Here is a 24,544-nt window from a genome sequence, read left to right as displayed (position 1 = left end):
TGGGGACGCACGGCGAGTGTACTGACGTCCTCGAGCCCCGCCCCCACGGGGCCGACTGCCGGTTGGAATGGCACTCCCCCCCACCCCCACCCCACCCCCCCACCCCCGGCGCGGAGAGCGATGAGGCCGGCGCCAAAGTGAGCGCGGCATGGAGGGGCCTGCCTAACTGGGACCCGTGGTCCTGCGTCTTCTGGCTGCGACGGGGGTCCTGCGCACGCTGCGGGGCCGCAGCCGCCGAGCGGCGGGCGCCCGAGGGGCCGGGAGGCGAGCCGGGGCCCCAAGGCGGGTGTGGGCACCGTGTCCACAGCCAGCGTCCCCGAGGCCGCGCTCGGGCCACGATGACCGGTGAAGCTGCGCTGCGACAGCGCGGCCGACTTCTTACCGCGCTGTGAGGACCTGTGCGCGCTGCAGGTGCCTCTGCCCGCCTTGCGCGCTTTCCTGCGGGAGGGCCTGCTGGACTTAACGCCGACCGCCTCCGCGGGGTGGAATGGGCGCCGCTCCTGAGCACCCTCTGCCCCTGATCTGTATCCTGAGCTTCTTCCAGTCACGGCTTGGCGAGACAGGTTTGTAGTTCCCGCTTCCAGGGGCTCTCGTGTGGGCGCTGCGAAGTGGGGTTTTAGATGGTGCAAGGTGGAGGGTGGGCACTAGAACCGGTGCCCAGTGCCCAGGTGTGAGTGCACTAGACGGGGCGTGCGGCCTAGGACTCCTGCCAGCTCAGTGACCCCGGCCGAGTGCCTTAAGGCTTCTAGGTCTCAGTGTTCTCATCTGGAGCATGGGCTTAACAGGACCCACTCTCTGGCGGTTACAAGGACTCACTCTGTTAATGCTTGTAGACGCTACAGTGTAGAGCACTTAGCAGAGTTTGGAGCATCTTTAATTGTTCCACAGATGTTACCTGGTCTGTTGAATGACTTTGCCTGGTACAGACCAAAGCGATTAGGAAATTGATATATCCCAGTTTCATTTCCTTTCCATTAAAACAGGGTTCAGGAAAAAAAAAATCTTTTTTTCAATAGTCATATCATGTAGTGGAAAGAGCACCAGTGTGAAGGCAGCTTAGGGTTTGAATTCCAGGGCTTATGCTCTCTGTGGCCTGCGCAGGTTACTTTTGAACTGCAATCCCCACACTTGTAAAATGACATTAAAAACCACTCTTTCTGTGGGTTCTTACAATTAATTAAGCACGTTATATGTGTAAAAATTATCCTGGCACTTGAATGAGTTGTCAGAACCAAGGGCTGCTGGAGACAATGCTTCTGCCCTAGGTACTCTCCCCTTCTGCTGGGCGGCAAGTAAACACAAGCACAGTAGTCAGTGCTCTGGAAGAAGTGAGTTCTGGTGCTGCAGAGCACAGAATCTTTTTTTTTTTTAATTTAATTTTTATTTTATATTGGAGTATAGTTGATTTACAATATTGTGTTACTTTTAGGTGTACAGCAAAGTTATTCAGTTATACATATATCCATTCTTTTTCAGATTCTTTTCCTGTGCAGGTTATTACAGGATATGGAGTAGAGTTCCCTGTGCTATGCAGTAGATCCTTGTTGATTACCTGTTTTATGTATAGCCGTGTGTATATGTTAATCCCAAACTCCTAATTTATCCCTCCCCTCCACCTTTCCCCTTTGCAGAGCACAGAGTCTTGGAAGGGAAAGTTCAGGGCAGGCTTCTTGGAGGAGGTGCCATCCTTTCTAAGGATAGTAGAACCTCCTGGGGTGGCAGGAGGGAGCAGTGTGTCAAAGTTTGAGAAATATAAGAAAATATGGCAAAACTAATGTACAGGACTGGACCTCAGGGTTTGGGAAAGAAATGAGAGTTGATACTGGAAACCTAGTGGGGCCCAACAGAAAGGGGCCTTGTTTGTCCTGTCAGAAGTTTGGATGTTTATCCTGAAGGCTGTGGGAAACCCTAAAGAACAGTGAGATGGACTTCTGGTTTAGAAGCTCACTCGGACCTCCATGTGGAAGGCAGTTGATTGGGTGCAGGGTGAATTGTAATCTAAAGGTCCCACTTAAGTTATAAAAGGTTGGACTGGATTTTAGAGATCCAAGAGGGAATGGGTGGGGCCTGGTGACCAGTTAGAAAAGGGAGGGCAGCAAGCGTGGGTGACAGTTTACAGCTGCATCTTTTTGGGAGATACAGAGCACAGTTGGAAGGGATTGGGGGTGGGGAGAGGATCTTACTTCATCTTCAGTGCTTCCGAGGGGCCTGGTAGACGGGTCTGGGCCCAAGGTTCAGATCTGGGCTTTTTGGGAGGACAGGTGTTTGAAGGCATGGGAGAGACTTAGGTTACCCACAAGACGATACAAAGAATCATATGTCTGAGAGTTTTTTAAGTGAGTATATTTGAGGATGTTTATAAGCTGAGAGAAAGTAGCCAGCAGAGGAAGGGTGTGAAGATTTAGGAGAGGAAATGATTGTTCATTTGTTTTCAAAAAGCTGAATACCTATCGTGTGCCTGGCCCTTTTTTAGCATCTGGGGTTCACACCATGTGTTATCTCTTCTGCAAGGGCAGTTCAACTCATCCCCTGGTGAAGAGAAGTCAGATTATTCTTTGCATCCCATTCAGGTGTAAGAACTGTTCTGTACCTCTGAAGGGACTTTACTTAACCAGAGTAATAAGTTAGAAATCAAAAGAAATGAGAGCTGGAAGGGACCTGAGAGGCCACGGTACTTAATTTTGCCTAATATTTGACATTGAATGTAAGAAAAGTTTATTGCAGAGCCCATTCTCTTCAGAGTTCCTTCACTGAACTTTCTTTGTGTTTTTCATCCAGTGGGTCTAGCTTGTAGATTTTGGCCTCCTCCTAAATTTGCTTCTTCATCCATATTATATTACAGTTTGCCCGGACTATGGCAGAAGCTCCTGGGTGGTTTCGCGGCCCCTGGGCTCATCAGTTCCTCTAAATTCATCTGCCTACTCGGGTTGAGTGATCTTCTAACATAAAAAGACATGCTTAAAATAATGCTGCTAATGGCTTGCCCACACAGAGTTAGTGCATACTAGCCGCCCAGCGTGTGCTCTGCCCAGAGGCGTGTAGTCTGAACTGTGCTCGGCCAAGCCTCATGGGGCTCTTTGACCCTGAGGAAGGGGATCTTTTTGTGATCACTCCCTTTATCTAATCGTCCTTCAGCAGTGGGGTGCCTTTTTCTAATCAGCGGAGGCACCCTTACTCAGCCAGTGGTAGCCCCAGGCCTCATCACCTGTGGGATACAAGCCATGCTCTCTCCCAGGCTTGCTTCAGCCAGCATCTCTATTTTCCTTTCTGTCTCTTCTCACACTTGGCCCCCTGGCCTTTAGTCATCCCCACCTGCAGTATTTAAAGTGCCCAGCAGGTGTCGGGCTTGAGTGTCTTTGCACAGGTGGTCCCTGTGCAGTTAATGCACCTCCTACTCCAACTCTGCATACTCTCATCTTTTCTAGATTCTACTTCAGGGTTATCATGAAGCCGTCACTTAGATATAACTTTTTGCCTCCATAGGAACCTCTGTGCACAAAGGTTATGGTTCTTTATCTCATGTGATTGAAATTTTGAGTTTATACATCTCCCTCCTTAATGAAGGCTTTAAGGGCAGGAGTCGTTTCTAATCCTTAGCACAGAGCAGATGCTTTTGTTTTTGTATTTGGATGCTTTTTAGTGATGATGAAATATATGGTTTAAGTCACTCATTTTACAATAATTTTGGTTTAGGTTGTGACAGAAATAAAGTTTACAGAAGTCGTGTTCCTGCGATAAGAAATAAAGATGTGACCTTGCAGTTGTGTAAAGCTCTTAAATGCTGTGTAAGTGTGTCGGGCGCGCTAAGGAACCTGGAGCTAAATGGGCTAGTTCTTAGAGAGAGCGACTTAACTATGTTAACAAAGGTAAGCCTTCATTGTGTCCTGCCAACGTTTGATAGATAGTTGCTTTTGGAGCAGACTAAAGCAATAAAATTTTAAATTTGTTCTCCCCATTAAAGGGATTGAATAAATCGGCCACTTTGGTGCACCTGTGTCTTGCGAATTGTCCACTTGGAGATGGAGGTTTAGAAAGTGAGTTTCAGTCTTGGTTAAGTCTCTTCTCATCAGACTGGTCTCGTGATTTCCTACACACCATGTTACTTCCTGTCTACCTTTTCTTGGTGTTGTTCATGCCTGGGTTGTCTCCTGTGCCTGCTCAAACCTTGGTCCATTCTCATTTGTACCGTGGAAGTTTGTCATGCTGGATACTGTCAGAACTAATTTTACTTAAGTTTGTGTTAAGCCACAAACCACACATTTTGTATATTTTCTGTTTTTTTGTGTTTGTCTATATTTTAATGTTTCTCTTCAAGAAATATTATGGGAAGGGAAATAGCAAGATGTAAAGAGCAAAAAAGTCATCATTCTCTTTAAATTGTTAGAACATGTATCTGCAATCATAATTATAACGCACTGTGGTATGTGTTAAAATAGGAAATATATGTCACGTCCCGTAAGAGCAGCAAACTCAGTGGTGTTAGTGGGGGTGTGTCATGGAAGTAATCACAAAGCAGGTGACTGTTAGTTGGGGTCCTGAAACATTAGTGTGTGTTCCCTGTGTCCAGTAGTGGTCTGGAGGGGTAAGGAAGCCTGCCTTTCAATTTGAGGGAGCAGAGGGTTTGAGGTCCTCTCTCTTCTATTGCTCTAGTATACTGCATAGCACCTAATAAAATATTGGGTTTATAGTTGACATTTAAATCGCTGATTGATCATCAAGATTGGGAAGTATCATTGGAAATGAAAATAGGAAGAGTCTTAAGATTTTTAGGTTTTTCTTTTTTTTCCTATGTCTCAAAAGGTATGTCGTATTTTACTGAGTGGTTGGGAATAAAGTTTGCAGTATTCAGTGTATTCAATTTTAGTATCTAAATAGAATTAAACTGCTGCTGTAAACTGGAATAACACTTTGTTACTGACAAGTTTTCATATGCATCTGTTCGTCAATTACCTGTTTTTGGAAGACTGTAGTTACTGATTTTAAGAATGTGGCTATAAACCTCCAATTGACTCAAGAAAAGCAAGTAAGTCAAGAGTGACAAATGTATAGGCTCTTCATCTTATTGTGTGTGTGTGTGTTTTTTTTTTTCCTTTTAGTTATTTGTCAAGGTGTAAAGAACTCTACCACTCTTAAGACAGTAAACTTCTCGGGGTGTAATCTGACATGGCAGGGAGCAGATCACATGGCCAAGATCTTAAAGGTGATTTTTTTATGTTTGAAGTTTCATGAAAACATACGTGATTGAAGCACATAATATATTGATACAGATGGCAGTTCATTTTTGTCTTTTGCTACGTGTGAGTGCAGCTTTCGTTTTGTTGAAAGAATATGACCAGTTTTCAGTTTGGGATTCTGCCATTTAGTAAAGATAGTCCACTTAATTTTAGAAATAAGAGATTTAATATATAATAATATTTTAATGTATTTTTAGTTACTGAAAACATTGATTGTGATACTGTGAAAAAACTATGCCATTATAGTCTTCAAGACTTAAATGAATCAAGTATTTACTAGCTGCTGTAGTTTATAAATTAATAAAAATCACTACATCAGCAATTTGTAAATACAGTTTTTAAAATAATGCCTTAACAACTTTACAGTGGTTATAATTACTGTATTTAGGCCTAAAGTTATTTAATAATTTGACATGAAGCCTTCTGAAGAGTTTGATGGTGTAGATCAAGGGTAGGTAAACTATGGCTGGTGGGCCAGATCCAGCCCGTCGCCTGGTAAAGAAAGTTTTTTTGGAACATAGTCGCACCCATTGTTTACATGATAGCTATGGCTACTTTCAGCCTACACCAGTGGGGTTGAGTAGTTGCAACAGAAACTGTATAGCCCACAAAGCTGGAAATGTTTAAATTTAGATTTTAAAAATTGAAAAATTCTTTGAGCCTATACAGGGCAAGTCCATTGATCCCTGGGGTTGAAAACAGTCAAGAACTTGGGTGCCTAAGCCACATGGCCTAGGTTCAAATTCCCTTTCTCCCATTTCATAGCAAGTGGCCATGGACAAATCACTTAACCTCTGTGCCTCATTATGAGGTTTAAATGAACTATTTTGTATAAATAGTGCCTGGCACATACTAAGCACTGTGTAAGTGATTGCTGTTATTTCTGCTTGGAGCTTTTATAAGTTATTGTTAATAGAAAAATGACACTAGTGATTTTCGTTTTAGAGTGTCAAAGACACTTGGAGTCTTTTATTTTTTCAAGAATGTAATAAGACTTTTTTCATTTAAAGTCAGTGTTCCCTATTACCAAACTTTATTTTATGAATATAAAGAATTGAATGTCTTTAAGACAATACTTGTGGTTAAATGTCATACCATTATTTTCCCAAGGCACATCCAACTGGCTGTGCATAGTCCAGGCCTCTAAAGTTGGTGTGCATACCCTAGGTAGCATGTGAGATCCATTTTGTAAATATAGTTTTTAAAATAATGCCTGGGACTTCCCTGGCGGTCCAGCAGTTAAGGCTCTGTGCTCCCAATGCAGGGGGCCTGGGTTCAATCCCTGCTCAAGGAACTAGATCCCACGTGCCTGTCGTAACTAAGAGCCCACATGCCACAACTAAAATATCAGGCATGCTGCAACTAAAGACCTGGCACAGCCAAAGAAACAAACAAACAAATAAATAAATATTTTTTAAAAATAAATAAAATAATGCCTTAGGAGTTAGGAAAAGAACATAGAACCTATTTAGCTTTGTATCACTTAAACACTATCTGTGTAGTTTATAATGTACATACATTATATGTATAGAACTTCATGTATATAATTTGTTAAAAAAATAAGATGCATATTAAAAAGTTTTCTTATGGGTTGCCCAGTCAGGTGTTTGGAGACCATTGGAGGACAGAATGATGACATTTAGAGCCTCAGCAATGATAGAATTTAGAACCAATTCCCTGACTTAGAAGATAAGGAAAAGAATTCATAGACTGTAATTGAGTTGTCCAACTTTACTTAACTGTTCAAAAGCAGGTCATCCAGTGGCTGGAATCTAATCACTGACCAACTAGAATCTGGGTCACTGGACTCGTAAAGCAGCAGTGACTGTTTAATTTCTCAGGTTGATTCTCCTGGCATATATGCTTGATATGTGTGTGTGTAAATCTCTGACATAATAAGCCATACACAGTAGGCACACCCTGTTTCCTTCTTCAAGCATCTTAATTTCATCCCATTAAATCTCTGAAGTATTAGACTACCAGAAGGCATGAAGAAACCTGGGCTGAGAGTCTTCACTCCAGGAGACCTGATCTTGACCGTATGCCTGGTTTGAGGCGCATCACTCTGAACTGCAACACGTTCATTGGTGACCTGGGTGCAAGTGCTTTGGCAGAATCTCTTAGTGAGGATTTGTGGCTTAGAGGTAAATTTAAAATTGAAAATATTGAATTTTTAATATGATATATGCTTAGCTTTTGGCATGATACTGTTATGATAAGATTTTTTTAAAGCTTCATTTTACTGATAACTTTTATTTTGCTTTTGATCTGTCTCTAAGAGTTGCATATATTCTTTATAGAAAATAGAGAGTAACAAGAGAACAATTACCTATAATCTTAATACTCAGACATAATTACTGTTCATTTTGGTGCATACACTGTCAGTCTTTTATTTTTCTATAGATATATTTGTACACTTAGTGATTACAAAAATAGAATTGTAGTATACTTGCTATTTCATATTCCTGCTTTTTTCACTTAATGATGTATCATGTAGTATTCCATCGTATTGATGTCCCATAGTTTAATCAATTCTTTGCAATTAGATTTACACAATTTGCTTTTCCCTGTCAGAAACAATGTGAATACGTTGTATATACATCTCTGTGTCCACTGGGATTACTTCTGTAGAATAAGGTCCTAGAAGTGGAATGACTAAGTGTAACATATTTTTAAGACTTTTCTTTTTTTTTTTTTTTTATACTGCAGGTTCTTATTAGTCATCAGTTTTATAGACATCAGTGTATACATGTCAATCCCAATCGCCCAGTTCAGCACACCACCATCCCCATGCCACCGTGGTTTTCCCTCCTTGGTGTCCATATGTTTGTTCTCTACATCTGTGTCTCAACTTCTGCCCTGCAAACCGGTTCATCTGTACCATTTTTCTAGGTTCCACATACATGCATGAATATACGATATTTGTTTTTCTCTTTCTGACTTACTTCACTCTGTATGACAGTCTCTAGATCCATCCACGTCTCAACAAATGACTCAATTTCATTCCTTTTTATGGCTGAGTAATATTCCATTGTATATATGTACCACAACTTCTTTATCCATTCATCTGTCGATGGGCATTTAGGTTGCTTCCATGCCCTGGCTCTTGTAAATAGCGCTGCAGTGAACATTGGGGTGCATGTGTCTTTTTGAATTATGGTTTTCTCTGGATATATGCCCAGTAGTGGGATTGCTGGGTCATATGGTAATTCTATTTTTAGTTTTTTAAAGAACCTCCATACTGTTCTCCATAGTGGCTGTATCAATCTACATTCCCACATGACTGTTTTTCTTAAGCAGCTTTAATTGTGAGAAGTAAAGAGCACTGGAATTAGTCAGATGGATCTGGATTCAAGTTCCAGTTCTGCCACTTACCACTCTGTATCAGGACTCTCCAGAGAAACAGAACCAATAGGAGATAGATATAGATATAAATATAGATATGATTATAGATTAGATAGATAGATGATAGATAGATGATAGATAGATAGATAGATAGATAGATAGATAGATAGATAGATAGATAGATAGATATTGCTTTAAGGAACTGATTCACACAACTTGGGGTTTGCAAGTCCAAGTCCAGGCCGGCAGGCTGCAAATTCATGTAGAAGTGGATGCTGCCATTTTGGGGCAGAATTTTTTCTTCTTCAGGAAACTTCTGTTTTTGCTCAAAGGGCTTTCAACTGATGAGATGAAGGGACTCTCCTTTACTAAAAGCCAACTGAATATAGATATTAACCACATCTACAAAATACCTTCACAGCCACACCTAGATTAGCATTAGGTTAACTGGACACTGTGGCCCAGCCAAGTTGACACATAAGACTAACCATCACATCATCTATGTGACCTGTGGCAAATACTCATCTTCTTTGGGTCTCAGTTTCCTCATCTGTAAAATACTGTAAAAATTGCTCCCCAAAGAATTTGCCTTAGGACTCTTTTAATGAAAGTAACAGAAATCCATTTAGAACTCAAATTAAATAAGGAATTTACTGGCTCATAAATGAAAACTCTGTCTTTGGTCATGGTAAGATTCTAGGTCTCAAATGACATCATTAAGGCTTAGGTTATGTTCCCATTTCGGCCCTGCTTTTCTCTGTCGGCATCATTCCAGAAAAACAAAACAAAACAACCCACAAAACCCAGAATTGTCTCTCAGTGGCTTGATTGGGTAACTTGTCCACACCTGAATAATCATGAGGTCAGGAATGGAATATGCTGACTGGCCAGGCCAGGGTTACATGGCCATCCCCAGAGCCACGGTCCACCCTACCCAATCCATACAGACAGAAAGTGAGGAAGGGTGAATTCCCCCAAAGGAAACCAGGGTGTTGTTATGATAAGAAAGGGAAACAGGTGCTGAGCAGGAAAAACAATTCCACTAGAGTTCATCATTTGTCTACCCAGGACTCTACACGTCTTTCCTCCCAAGTAGTAATTTGAAAAATGCTCCCCCTTATACCACTAGACACCAACTCATTCACTTCTGCCCAAAGGAAGATGGTCCAAAGCCATCTACTTCTGGGTTTAGCCCCAGGTCAGGGCTCTCTGAGTGATGTGTGCGCCCTTTGGTCAGGTCCAGGTGTGAGTCCTCATGGTCCCACAACCTGTAGCTAAATAATAAATGTCATCAACCCTGTGTGCCTCGTGTGTCACAATGATCCGAAAGTCACTGGATAACTGCAACTGAAAATCCTCATTGATGATGTGTGACCCCACTGTGGTCACTGGTCCATACACTATATCCCACCTTGCAGTTCGGGAATGTGACGTCATCCCTTCCTGGGGAATGGAGTACATTCCTCAACAAGCCCCCAGTCACACCCCCTGGAAAGCTATCCCTTGTCAACTCTGCTCCTTGACCTCATCTGGGAAGGGCATCAGAGGACTTTTCCTTCCTGGGGTCTGTGCACATTAAAAGCTCATTTGCCACTTGTACGGCGGGACAGGGATGGAGGTGGGGCCGGGGAATTTAGAATTGGCCTAGGGCTTCAGCAATCACAAGACTTTATTTTTTCTGGACTTGAAATTTCTCCAGCAAAGCAACATTCTGGAAACTTCAAAAGGGCTTTTACCCTTTCCCTTCCCTTCCTGAACACTTCAGTGCTGAAGCCATTGGAGGTAGACCCATTGCAGTGGCTCAGAGAAAGGTGTCTGAGCCCCAGCAGTTGTGAGGAAGGCATTCCTGGGAAGAAGCAGCCAGAAGTAGGGAATCAGCCTTCGAATGAAGAACGTATGGGTGAGGTGCGCGGGATGGAGGACAGCCCGGCCTGGGGAATCCGAGCACCAGTGGCACGCAAAGGTCATCCACCCCAGGTCGGGGGGGTGACCTGACACAGTGTGAGAGCAGAAGTCAGATGGAGAAGTAGGGTCCCTGCTGCTTGGGGGAAGTGGCTTGGCCTGGGGTGTCAGAGCTTAAGTGAGGTCAAGGGCATCTGGCAAAGGAATGGGCCAGTGCAGGGTATCAGAGCTTGTGCCGAGTGAAGAGGGTGTGGTGGGGAGCAGCCTGGCCTGGTGTGGGACGTTACATTCCAGGCAGAATGGGGAGGATGTCCACATGGGGAGGTGGCGCTGGAGAAGTGAGAGGAAGGCATCTGTGTGCGTGTGTGCACGTGCACGTGTGTCCACTGAGAAGGCCTGGGAACAACAGCACCCCTTGCCTACAGACCTTGGAACCAGGGTTCCTTGGAGAAATGGCTGCTTCCCATTCTCAGGTGGAGAAAGCACAAGATGATCCCGGAACGTTTTTTTCCAGAAAGCAATGAAGTACTCAAAAAATGATGGGATCTTGTAAAAAATGATACAGAAGCTAGCTTGAATCCGCTCCCAGACAAGGGAGCATCAGAATAAATAATGAGAGCAACAATTTGCTGAAAAAAAAAAAAAAAAAAGAAAACCGTTAGTCTACATAGATACAGATAAAGGATAAACCTATAGAAAGTTTGATGGGGCATGGTATATTTACAAATTTTTAAAGTACCTGTCCACATATTAAGCCCTCAATTAATGATATTTACCACAAGAATGAACAGAGGCTTATCAATTACAAAGGGGAGAAGAGGAACTTTGCGGTGGAGAAGCCTGGCAGACACCCTCTTAATCCAGTGATCATAGTGGATACCATCAGATACAGGAGAATGGAAATTGTGTGTCACCTTCTAGTGTGCAACGAGAAAACCAGTTACCACCTCGGTGATGTTCCTGTCAGAGGGACTGCCTGAATTTAATTGTGAGAAAATTTCAGACAAACCAAAATCAGGAGACATTCTTCAAGAGAAATGGACTGTACCCTTCAAAAATGTAAAGATCGGACTTCCCTGGTGGTGCAGTGGTTAAGAATCCACCTGCCAATGCAGGGGACGTGGGTTCGAGCCCTGGTCCGGGAAGATCCCACATGCCGCAGAGCAATTAAGCCCGTGCGCCACAACTACTGAGCCTGCACTCTAAAGCCCGCAAGCCACAACTACTGAGCCTGCGTGCTGCAACTACTGAAGCCCGTGTGCCTAGAGCCTGTGCTCCGCAACAAGAGAAGCCACCGCAATGAGAAGCCCGCGCACCGCAACAAAGACTAGCCCCCGCTCATCGCAACTAGAGAAAGCCCGCGTACAGCAACGAAGTCCCAACGCAGCCATAAATAAATACATAAATTTATATTAAAAAAAAAGTCAAGATCATGGCAAACAATAAAGATTGAATATTCCGGATTGAAGGAGACTAGGGAAGCAGGAAACTAAATGAGATGTGTGTTTCTGGAGTGAATGGTAGACACACCAAAATTATTATTTTTTGCTATAAAGATCATTATTGAAACAACTGGGGAAATTTGAATAAAGACTGCAGATTAAAGAGTATTGTATAAACATTCGTTTCTTGATTTCTGTTTTGATTGTGGTAAAGTAAGGGAGGGAAAGTCCTTGATTGTAAGAAATAGTAAAATATGTGCAGATAATGGGGCATGGGTCAGAAACTTATCTTCCAATGGTACAGTAAAAAGAAAGTTCTTTGTAACTTCTATGCAAGTTTGTGATTATGATTGGGAGAATCTGCAGCCATTTTTTGTGGCCATTTTTTTCAATCAAATAAAATATCATGGCTGTTTTTTTTTTTTCAGTGTACCACAATGTCCAAAATAGAACTCTTATTTCCTTAGATATGCTCCCTCCTATCTCAGAAAATGGCACCAAACATCCACCCTCTTGCTTAAGGCAAAAGCCTAGGAGTCATCCTGATTCCTCTCTTTCTCTCCACCAACAAGTCCTAGCAAGTCCACCTCCGGAGCAGATGTTAAACCCGTGCACTTTCCATTACTACTACCACCTCTCTAATACAAGCCACCACGTCTGTGGGTCTGTGAAGGAGGTGTTCATAGAGAGGTCAATGGGAGGCTATTACCTTTGTGTATTCTACAGCCAAGTGTCTGGCAATCGGCTTGAGGCTGTGGTTGATCAGAAGGACACCGACGGTCAGCTGGACTTGAGTGCAGGAGAGCAAAGACGTGATGAACTCACCCAGCCTCTCTGCATTTGTCTGTCCATCCCTGCAGCTGACGGCAAAAAGTCCTCAATAAAGCAATGAGCACTGCATCACTTCTGCCTTCAAATCTCATACAAGTTCTTCTTTTGGCCAACTCTAATTGGAACTATACATAGAAGGGAGTTCTGGGAAACAGTAGCCAAGTGGACAGAAAGCATTTCCATCACGACATTCTCTGACCATCCAATCTAAAGTTCTCACCTGGTCCTACTCTGTCACATCACCCCAGTATAATTCTCTGGGTGGCATGTATTGCCAGCTGCTGTTGTCTAATTTGTTTATTGTGGAGTTCCCCACTAGAAAATTAGCTCAGGAGAGCATGGATCTTATCTGTCCTGGTGCCTACTTGATATCCAGGGCCTAGAACAGAGTAGCACATGGAGTTGAATAAATGTCCCTCACTACCTTGCCTTTGACAATTCCTTATTTTTGGATCTGTTCCAACACCCTACTTCCACATGCTGATTTCTTTTATTAAATAGGAATTAATAGAATTCTTTTGGTTTAGAGTAAAAAGAATGTTTACTTAGACTTAAATAAAGGGGAATATATTGGTTCGTGGAATGGAAAAGTCCAGGACTTTTTCAGGTACGGCTGGATCCAGGGTGCTCCCATGTCACTGAGATTTGCTCTGCTTCTTGTGCTTTGGTTTCCACCTCGGGCAAGCTTTCCCCTCAGGTGGCACCTTTTCTCATGGGTTCAGTGAGAATAGAGTTTCTTTTTGCCAGTAGTTTCAATGAAAGTTCTGAGAGCAGAAGGGGAATCCTCCCTCTGATCCCTGCCCCCATCCCAAAAAAGGTGCCGTTGAGAGAAGGAAGGAAAATGAAAGCCAGCTGGGCAGATACATTTGTTCACTACAGATTTGTTGTGAGGGTCAAGAGATGATATTTTAAAGTTTATGACATACAGTAAGCCCTCAGTTACGATGGCTACTACAACAATAATATTGTCATGTAATTATTATTGCTGCGTGAAAGAATGTTGTACACTTCAGGGTACCAAACCAATGTTGGATGTCATTATCTCCTTCGGAGTTCGTGGGTTTAGACAGTTCAGGAGGGAGGAGAGGAGAAGGGCTCCTTTCCCATGCCCCAGGGGAGGTGGGGTTTTCTGTCTGGGCAGCGGGGTTGGAGGGAAGTCTGGTCCTCCTGTGGTTCTCAGGATGGCCACTTGGTGGCAGCCTTAGCCCATACTGCTCCCGTCCCAGCACCGTCCCAGTTTGACTAGCCTGCTCATCTGGGCTGTCCCAGGAACCTCAGGGTCCCCAGCCCTTCTCAGACCTGCTGCTTGAGACTCTCCCTTGTGCTGGAGATGGGGGCCATGTGTACACAGATGCGATGCACACAAAGGATCTCCACAGTTCCTTGGTGTGTCGGGGTTGCAGTGTGAGGGCAGGGAAGCTTTGGGAGTAGGGGGGCATCTCCACCAGGAGTTTGCAGGACTGCCAAGAGGCTGGGTGTGTATTTGGTGAATAGCCTGGGTAGGGGACTCCAGTGGACATTTATCATGTTCAGGTTGCCAAGCACTTGTCAAGCATCCTTGCTCTATTGGAGGAAGGTCTAGCCTTCTGAGTCCTAACCCCCCCCCCCAAAAGTTGAAGCCTGAGAACTCATCCCCCAAGCTTCTTTGTCGCTACCAACTGGTCCTAGGTGAGACCCAGAGCCCTGTGACCAGACTCACGGACGTGAGACCCAGCCTGGAGATGAAAACAGCATGAGGAGAGAAGTTCTGCCATTTTTCTGGCAGAGAGTACAGAGGCGTCAGCTTTCTCTTGGAGGTGGGGGTGGGGGGGGGCAGATGGTAGCAGCTGAAGGCCAGGTGCCTGACCTGGATGTGGCATTGCTTAGGGGAGAGTGGGTAGTGGCAGATTTCTCATCAGGCCAGCTCTGCAGTTTCGTTACAGGCATTGCTTTTGGAAGCTTGGTCTAAAGCCCTGTTCTCCAGGCCTCCCACAATGGTGTGAGCCATTCAGTCTCCTTTCGTAAAATCATGTTTGGGGTTAATCCACCAGAATCAGCTTTAGTTGCTTGTAGCTAAGAGCCCAGACTAATGTAGGTGCTAACACTGATTTATCACATGCCAACTGCAAGGCCTCTTTTAAATTTCAAATAGTTCTATGAGGTAGGAATTCTCATTTTATAGATATAAGCAAAACATACTCAGAGAGGTTAAGTGCTTTGCCCATGGTCACACAGCATGGACATACCAGAGCCTCAAGTCCAATGTAAGGTATGTTGGTCTCTGGAGTCCAGATCTTTCCACTGTGCCAGGCTCTTTGCCATCAGGTCAGGGACATTATCGGTACCTCCAGTACCCAGCTCAGTGCCTGACACATAGTAGGTGCTCAATAAATATCCGACCTTAATAAATACTGAACAAATAAGTAAATGAAATGCCACAGTCTTTTTTCTTGGAGTGTGGTCGAGTTTGGAGCGTCTTTGGGGTGGAGACAAGTCCCGGTAAAATGTCAGGTGAAACTTGTCTTGGAAAGTCTCAACCCTCCTGAGAGCCCTGTCTCCTCCTGGCTCCAGCCCCTCTGCTCCATCTGGAACTTAACTGTCTATCCCCAAAGGTGAATTTGACCGATGGCTGTGATCACGTTGACAATTTGCTTCCTCCACATTTAGTGGTGGCAGGAGCGCAGAGTCACTGCTATCAAAGGAATTGAGAATTTGAACAGAATCATCTGTGCATCTGATGCATCAATCTCCTTTCCTCATGCCTGAGGAGTGGCTGCCCAGCCTCTATTAAGGACCTGACTGTCCACTTCTAGGGCTGCTCTGAGACAGTAGTGTTCCTCTGGTTTGTAAAGCCAGGTTCCCTATAATGCTGGTTCTGCTTGAGCCCACAAGAGTATCACATGGGACGCCCACTCCACCCCCCTTTCTTTTACTTGTTAGGTTTTTTAAAGAATTTAATTAAAAAATTTTAATTCAAGTATAGCTAATTTCCAATGTGGTGTTAGTTTCAAGTGTATAGCAAAGTGATTCAGTTATACACACACACACGTACACACACACACGTATATTCTTTTTCAGGTTCTTTTCCATTACAGTTTATTACAAGATATTGAGTATAGTTCCCTATGCTATACAGTAGGTACTTGTTTACCTATTTTGCATATAATAGTATGTATATGTTAATCCCAAACTCCTAATTTATCTCTCCCCATGGCAGATATCCCCTTTGGTAACCATAAGTTTGTTTTCTATATCTGTGAGCCTATTTCTGTTTTGTAAATAAGTTCATTTGTATCACTTTTTTAGATTCCACATATAAGAGATATCATATGATATTTGTCTTTCTCTGTCTGACTTACTTCACTCAGTATGATAAGCTCTAGATCCATCCATTTTGTTACAAATGGCATTATTCCATTCTTTTTTATGGCTTAGTAATATTCCATTATATATATATATATTATATATATATGTGTGTATGTATATATATATATATATATATATATATATATATGCCACATCTTCTTTATCCATTCATCTGTTGATGGGCATATAGGTTGCTTCCATGTCCTGGCTATTGTAAATAGTGCTGCAGTGAACATTGGGGTGCATGTATCTTTTCAAATTAGAGTCCTCTGTGGATATATGCCCAGGACCCATTCTCTTTTTTAATTGATAAGCCTTCAGATGTGTGAAGGCAGCCACTTGAAGTCTCCTGTATTCAGTCCCACACCCTCCCACTTGCTCCCAGGTTTTCTTCCTCAAGTGAAACATATATACCTCCTCCCCACGCTCCTCCTCAGATGTGGATTTGCGTTCCTTCCCCCTCCAGTGGTTCTGCCCTAGACACACCCCACTGGCCTGTGCTTCTTGGATGTGATGCGGGATCTTGTGGTATGAAAGCTGTACCACAAGTGTGGTCTGCCCAGGGCCAGGTGGAGTGTTGGCTCACGTGTTCCTCGCTCTGGGTACCTTATGACTGGGTTCAAATTCTGGCTCTGCTTTTTACTGGCTGTGTGACTTCGGGCAAGTTAGGAAACCTCTCTGTGCCTCAGTTTCTCCATTTGTAAAATGGGTTTATTACAATAATATCTACTTCATAGAATTATTATAAAGACTAACAGAGTAAATATTTAAGTTAATTAGAACAGCGGCTGACATAGTATTCGAGAAGCGTGAAGCAAAAATAAATACAACAGTCAGTGTCAATATCACAAGTATTATTGAATGTCTACACTGCATCACCTCTCATGCTGACTTTATAGCCAATTAAAAATCCATTGTCTTTTTTTCCTTTTTCTTTCTTTTTCAAAAAACAGGCTCTGCTGCTAAGCCCCATCCTGTCAGCACATGCTTCAGTAGTTGGATTTCAGGGTGTGTACAGGAGTTCACATCTGTTCCTCGGACACGACATCATCTTGGTTGCTCCTTGTCTCAAACGGCTGGCTCGTTGGGACGCTAGCTCTTCCTTCCAGCGTGTGTGGTGAAGTGTGCTGAGCCGTGGGCAGTGTCTTGCTGACTCCAGACACCCGACTGTGTCTGCAGCCCTTCCTGTCTGTCCCTGCACTACCGCAGAGCCTCCTGAAGAAGCCTTTCCCTGCCCTTAGCTGGATGGGCTGGGCCCTCAGGCCAGGCGCCTGATGTTGAAGCGAGGTGGTCCCCAGACACCCGCCTTCCAGCCTTCCTCCACCTGCGGTCTCAGGGCCAGCTACAATGGAATCCCGCCACCCCAGACCTGCAGCCTCAGGATCTGGGATCCAGGAATGTGCAGTTTATACAGTGTCTCAGGAGACCCAGAAGGCTGGCCGAGGGGATGATGGAGGAGCTGGACCAAATGTGGCTGCGGATGAGTGCCGCCACTGACCTCCCAGCCTGGGCGGGGTGGGGTGGATGTGGCTGCCCGTGGGAGACCCTCTTCTTGTCTCTAAGGACCCACTTTCTTTCCTCCTTCAGCATTAGGACACGGAGTATGGCAGGACTTGTGGGCTGGATCCCTGGGCTCCAAAGTGTGGATCCCTGAGAAGTTTCACCCTCTCTCAGCCCAAGAGCTCGTCAGAGCTTCTTCCTCATGTTCACTGTCGCGTTTCCAGCAGGCTGCTGATGGCCATCATGACAAGAAGCACTCTAGACAGACAGACCCTGTGGGTTTCCTTGTTCTGGGCTGGGCTTGACAGCCACGCGCCTGGGCTCACCTGCTCAGGAAGAGGCAACCGCACAGTGCTGTCCCCGGCAGGCCAACACACCGACACCTGGACCTGGGGGCCGGGAGGCCTCCACAGACCACACCAGCCTGTTCTCCTGCCTTCTGTTTGCTCTTACCAGCCTCCCGGCCCGGAGATTTTCCCCTTAGAGAAAACTCCACAGAAGGAGGTTCCCTGGGCTAGCTTGGTCAGTTCTGCCCATCAGATAACCATGGGTTTGAGTAACAGGATGGGGTCGACCCAGCTGCAATGTTCTTGCCTTTCATGATCCCCTAACCCGAGTCTTCCCAGCCTGCCTCCATCGTGGAGGGGCTGCTCACTGGCTGGACTTTGTTACCAGCCTGGAGGAAGGTGATCAGGGACTGGGACAGGCAGAGCAGACCCTTTCCAGCCACACGTGAGCCCTGTGACCAGACACTTCCCTGGTCCCTAGGGTGGACTTCTTCAAGACTGAGTGGCACTGCTGTGTGATTCAAGTTCAAAGGCATCTTCCCTGGCCAGGTACAGACCCTGTTTGCACTTATACACAACACACACATACACACACAGACACACTCACATAAACACACACACACATACACATGAACATGGGCAGGTAACCATGGCTGGTGTCCATATAGATATGTTCACTTCATTCATGCATTCATTCACTCCATGATTCATGAAGCAGGCAAATACCAACCTTCTACTTCGTGGCAGGTGCTTTATGAGGCACCAAGATAAAGTAGTGAATAAGATAGACACAGAACCTTGCCTGGAGAAGTTTAGAATCAGAGGGAAAGAGAAGCATTAAATTAGACATTAAAAAAAGTGTGGGGTTATGTTAGCTGTGGACACCAGCTAAAGCACGAGAATAGAACCCTGAGGACCTTCTTCAGGGTCAGGTGCAACCCCCTGGGTTGTGAGATCTTGGGGGCATCTGAAAGATCCTGTGTGAGGGGCTGGGTGACAGCAGCTGCTTACAACAGTGAAGAAGCATTTCAATATTTTAACAACCTGATACAACTGTACTTGCGAGTGCCAGCTGTATACTGGCCCTGGAGAGAACATCGAACAGGGGAGTATGCAACCTGGATCAGGTGTCAGGAGATATTTAAGCCGAGACCTGAGGATGAAGTAAGAAAAAAGGATTAGTGGGCATTGCGGGTGCTGGAGAGGATTCCAGAGAAAGTAAGAAATGCTTGGACATGCCAGGACCCGTAAGTGAGAAAGAGCCTGGCATAATTAAGGAAATACAATTTTTTCCACTAACTCTGGCACATGGAGTATGAAGGGAAAATCACTGTGATGGGTTGGAGATTAACACGATTAGGGGTCATGTCAGCAACACTGAGAGGGCTGAGGGCTTAGTTTGTTGGAGATTACATTTCTACCACCCCATGGCATGGCAGATTGAAGGAGAAATTAAGTTCAACGTTAGAAAAAAAATTTCATTTCATATTCATTCGAGAGTTTGACCCACCACGCAACCCTGCCAGCCGAGAAAGGCTCTGGGTGCATGGAACACGTGCTCCTTCATGTTTTTAGGTCTCTGCTTAATGCCAGATCCTTGGAGAGGTCTTTGCTGATTCCTCCTTATCAAACAGCCATTCCTCCTTCGGAACCTGCTAGCATCCTTTCCTCACTGCATATTTCTCACCGCACTCAGCCTGGACTCATGATACATGTTTATTTAGGTGTAAGCTCCATGAGAGGGGGGTCATTGTTTCCCCAGTATCTAGAACAGTCATGGCCTTGGGGCCAGTGCTCAATGATGTTTCTTGAATGGATCTTGAATGGATGAAGAAAGACCCCATGAAAGGCGGAGAGAAGGGCCAGCACCCAGGGATGGAGATAGCCTTTAGGAAGGGGAAATGCTGCTTCCTTATACGGGAGCCAAGAGATGGTGGGGGGGGAGGGGAAGGGGACAGAGGGGTTGTAGGTTTTGTTTGGGTGCTTGAGGTTGTTCCTTCCTGCCAACTGTACTTTTCCTTTAGAAGAAGGAAGCAAGACCATAAGCTGAGATGGAAGGCATGGCTGAGGGAAGGGTTGGTTTGGGGAAAGTGAAGACGTGTGTAGCCTATGAACGAGTTGTTGAGAAATATCCGTAAGATTGTCAAGCAGTGCTAGTGTCAGAGTCTAGTTGAGAGGGACTTATGTATTGGTACTATTGTGACTGATTACCTGGTTTCTCTCCAAAGGTGGCCAGCTGTCCAGGGGTGAGCAAAGAGCCGGCAGCCAGATGATTTTCCAGGGCTGAAGTTTTACAAGAGAGACGCAAAGTGAGAACATCGAGGCAAAGGAGTGTTGGATTTTTGGGAATGAGTGGTTGACGTGCTGGACCAGGGAATGGAGGCTGGATACGGAGGGAGGGGGAGGGAGAATGTAGCAAGTAGGGAAAAATCTGGGAGTCAGTGAGTAGCAGACTCAACAAGGACAAAGTGCTGGTTTATTGGGAGTAGCTGAGTGAGAGAGCTGGATGGCCACGGCAGTGTTGGAGGGCAGGGAATATGCGTCTGAATGTCTGATTCAGGCTGGATGGCTGAGGTGATGATCAGGTCTGGGGTTTGGTCAAGGGATTAGGTTGTTCAAGGTCGCTGGAGACGAGTTCAAGCTGTGTGTTGGAAGGGTTGTCTGCATAAAGCACTGAAGTCATCTAGGGTGATGGAGGAGCTTCAGGAGAGAGGAAGATCATGAGCAAAAGTCAAGGCTTTGACAGATGAGAGGCATAGTCAGGAGACTGCACATGGCAGGGACAGCCTGGAATCAGATGGAATCAGATGGTCTTTCATCTTGTCGATGCAAGCTTTTTCCTCCCCCGACCCCCTGTGAAAGTGCTATTGTCCTAAGTGCCAGATAAAGAGTCATTCAGTTTCTTCCTTGACATAGAGCTGCCTCTGAATTTTCTTTTCTGGGTTCCGTGCTTGGTTCTCTCCTCTTCTTCATCTATATTCATTCCTGGGTGACCTCACCAAGTGCCAGGGTTTTAAACCCAAGCTGTGTGCTGCCAGCTCCTACCTGTGTCTCCAGACTCTCGAGCTTCAGTCTATTCAAAATCTTCGCTAGGATGTTCACATGGATCTCAGACTTGAAGTGTCCAGAACCAGAGTCTGCATCCCCAAACTCTGCTTCTTCTTTACTCCTTTTAGAGAGTAAATGGCAATTCCATCTTTTCAATTGTTTTGGCCCCCAAATCTGGAAGTCATCCTTGACGCCACTCTCAAACCCACATCCAATCTATTGTCTATTTTTGACGGCTTGATGTTCAGCAGAGCCAGAATCTGGCCACTGTCTGCTTCCACTGGATCCAGCTTGCTCCACACACTCCATCTTGTCTCATCTACATTATTGCCTCCTAACTGGTACCCTTACTTCCTCTCTTGCCCTGCTCTGGTCTATTCTCTACCCAGCAGCCAGAGTGACAATTTTAAAACTTAAAAGTCATGTCAGTCTTCTGCTAAAAATTTTCCTTTGGCTTTCCATCTTAGTTGAAGAAAAAGCCAAAATTCTAACCATAGTCTACAGCCCCTATGTGATCTAGCTGTGGATACCACTGACTTATCTCCTACCTCTTCAGCCTCTGTCCTACACCATCCCTTGCTCTCTGCTCTGGCCACACTGCCCTCCTTGCTCTTTATCAAACACACCAGGCAAGTCCTTACCTCAGGACCTTTGCACTTGCTGTTCTCGCTGCCTGCGATATCTTCGTTCAGATACTTGCATAATTCAGTAGCTCACTTCTTTCAGGTCACTGCCCAATGTCATCATTTCAGAGAAGACTACTCTGACCTCCCCCCCTCACCTGGACTTATTGTTGTCCATAGGACTGACCACTCCCTGATTTAGCCACGATAGGCTAAATAACGTTATGGTAACAGATCCCAAGGTGAAGTATAACATAAAGGGTTATCCAGTGGTATGCTGAAGCCAGCTTGTACTGGATCAGAAGAGCCAATTGTTAAATTTTCAGGAAATTTAAGTCAGTGTTAAGCATGGTCATTATTAAAAGTTAAATTACATAACCTTCCAATTAACAAACATTAAAAATGAGGGCAGTACGTACTCAAAACACATCAGATCTCCATTGTTTTACAACATTTTACTATTATTATTAATGTATATGAAGTTTATTATTATTACCCCATATTATTATGACCTCTGTGCTTGAGGTTATCTATGTCTTTTTTATTTGTATTGTGGAAATACTAATATATAATATGTGCTACTGTGCATTTCTACCTAACTCCTCATGCAGTGATGACATGTAGAAATCAGCCATATTGGGAATATTTACATACCGCTGAAATCAGTAAAGCTACAAATCAGGGTTTGATCGTTTTGTGTTTATCTAGACTTAAAAAAGTGATGGGGAAAATACTTATGAAGCAGATTAAACTTCAAAGTGTGTCACGTCTACAGCCATTACACTGTGAATAGCAAAAACTGAAGCAGTATTCAAAAACTTACACCTGATTTGGCAAAGAGGTTGCTCACCACTGATGAATGAGTGAAGTTCTAACCCATAGGTCTTCATCGTGTCACTTTCTTCTTACTTATTAACATAAATGAATATATCAGGCAACATTCATGTTGGAAGTACGCTCGTCCATCAACTGCAGCCATAGGTTGATTATGGATACAAGACTTCAGCAAAAATGAACCAAAGCATCTGTATCAATTGGGTACATGACATTTCAGTGTAGAGTAGTTTGTTTTACTATTTGTAAACTGCATTCTTTATATCAGCAAAGTTTCTAATAAACATACACACACACCACACGCACCCCATACTTATATACCCACCCCTCCCCTCCTGCTTTGGAGAGCTGGTGGTTAAACATTCACTGGGTTGATCCCACATGCACACGCCATGCCCATCATGGGTCCTCTGTTCACACCCCTCACTCTGGGCCCAGGTGATGGCACTTCTACCACGTGCGGTGTTGCTGACTGCTGTGGCAGGGGAAGAGACCCACTGGCTTTCAAAGGCTCCACCTAGAAGGGACATGCACTCCCCTGCTCCTATTTCATTGTGGGAAGCAAGCCACATGGCCACATCTACTGTAAGTGAACAGAGAAGTGTAATCCTGTCACGTGCTGGGAAGGAGGGGGGAGAACTGGAATGCAGGTGAACAGCCCAATGACTCCACAATGTACTAGGTTCTTGTGTAGAATCCTCAGCCCCACACTGAACAAACATTCCACTGGAGAGTGTTTTGTTCACTGCTGTCTCTTGGAGCACCTTGAGACACTCAAGAAATACTTAGTGAATCAGAGAGGAGACTAGCCTGAAGGAGGAAGGCTCTGGAAGCAAGCCCTCACGGATCAATGGAGAGGGTTATCCAAATCTTGTTCTCTTAGAGCCCCTCACCCCACCATATGCAGCTGGAAATCCGTGGCACAGGAAGTCACATAGATGCATGTGGTTCTGTGCCATTTAAACAGGCCCTAGGGCCAGTGAAGGGACAAACTCTGGGAGTGGCTGCAGACACCACCCCAGGAGAAGGCTCCACTGACCCAGGCTGAAACCAGGGTGAGGGCCATAGACCCAAAAGATGGTGTCACTCAGATTCGTGCAGGTGCAGGGTTGGCCCTGAGAAGGAGTTACATTTTGCTCCCTGGGCTCCTTGCTTGCCTCACCCTCGTCCTGGTCTCTTCCCCAGGAACTCCTGATTCCATAGTTTAATAGATGATCCCAACTCTACTGGCTGCTTCTTCCCAACACAGCCAGACAGCAGCGTATGCAAGAGAATTCTGAGCTGAGGCAAAGTTTTCTTCACTCTCTGTCTAGATCAGAGGTTTCAGTAAATCCCAGGGGTTGAATTAAGGCTCCACGTGCTGAGCAGGATGACAAAGTAATAAGGAGAGGGATAACGTATTCTAGAATAGCCTCATGCATCTACCTCGGCGTTGGCACCTTGGAGCTCAGGTGTACACTGTTATTCCACGTGGGTTTGATGTTATCACACACCAGGGAGGCAACAGCTCTACTCCCATTCGTTGAGCACCTACTATGTGCCAAGCCTTTCCTATATGCTGCTTCATTCATTACCCAGCACCCCAACTCTAATAGCTTGGTATTTCCTGTTTGTCAAAAGAGGAAACTGGGTCTGGAGGAGATTAGGTAACTCTTCCAAGGTCAACAGGGAAGTGGCAGAACGAGGATTTGAATGCAGTCTTTCTGAATCTGACATCTGGCCCTTCTCGACGAGGACTCCTCTATCAGCCTGAGAGAAAAGACTAAAAACTATCATTCAGGCAACATGAACTCAAGACCCTGGGTTTAAATGAGGTAAAAAAAAATACCAGAGGCATTTCCACATTTGATTCACATGCCAGACTTCCACGGATTTGAAATAAATCCCAGTTGGACCATAATAGCTTTTTTTCTTTCAATTTTTATTGAACACAAGTATTCTGACAGAATGCAAAGTCAAAATTCTCAGTTAGTACTCAGTATTTACACCAGTGAGAATGGAAACAAAGGTGGTATCGATGTTTCACTTGGTAAAAAGTTTGTAACAAGAGAGAAGGCCCCCGAAGTCGGGAATGCTGGGTAGAGATGTTCATGGAGATCTGATAACCACCATCCAGACAGACAGCCTACAGTGAAAACCTGGGACTTGGAAGG

General features: G+C 44.7%; 1 pseudogene; it reads left to right on the top strand.

The window, feature by feature from the left end:
* Positions 1 to 107: 107 nt before the first annotated feature.
* LOC137771450 (centrosomal protein of 78 kDa-like) lies at positions 108 to 24,279 on the top strand (annotated as a pseudogene).
* The last annotated feature ends 265 nt before the right edge of the window (positions 24,280 to 24,544 follow it).

Source organism: Eschrichtius robustus, chromosome 11 (assembly GCF_028021215.1).
Source record: "Eschrichtius robustus isolate mEscRob2 chromosome 11, mEscRob2.pri, whole genome shotgun sequence".
Taxonomy (NCBI): domain Eukaryota; kingdom Metazoa; phylum Chordata; class Mammalia; order Artiodactyla; family Eschrichtiidae; genus Eschrichtius; species Eschrichtius robustus.
Note: the sequence above shows the minus strand (reverse complement) of the source record. Positions and strands in the feature narration are given on the sequence as shown.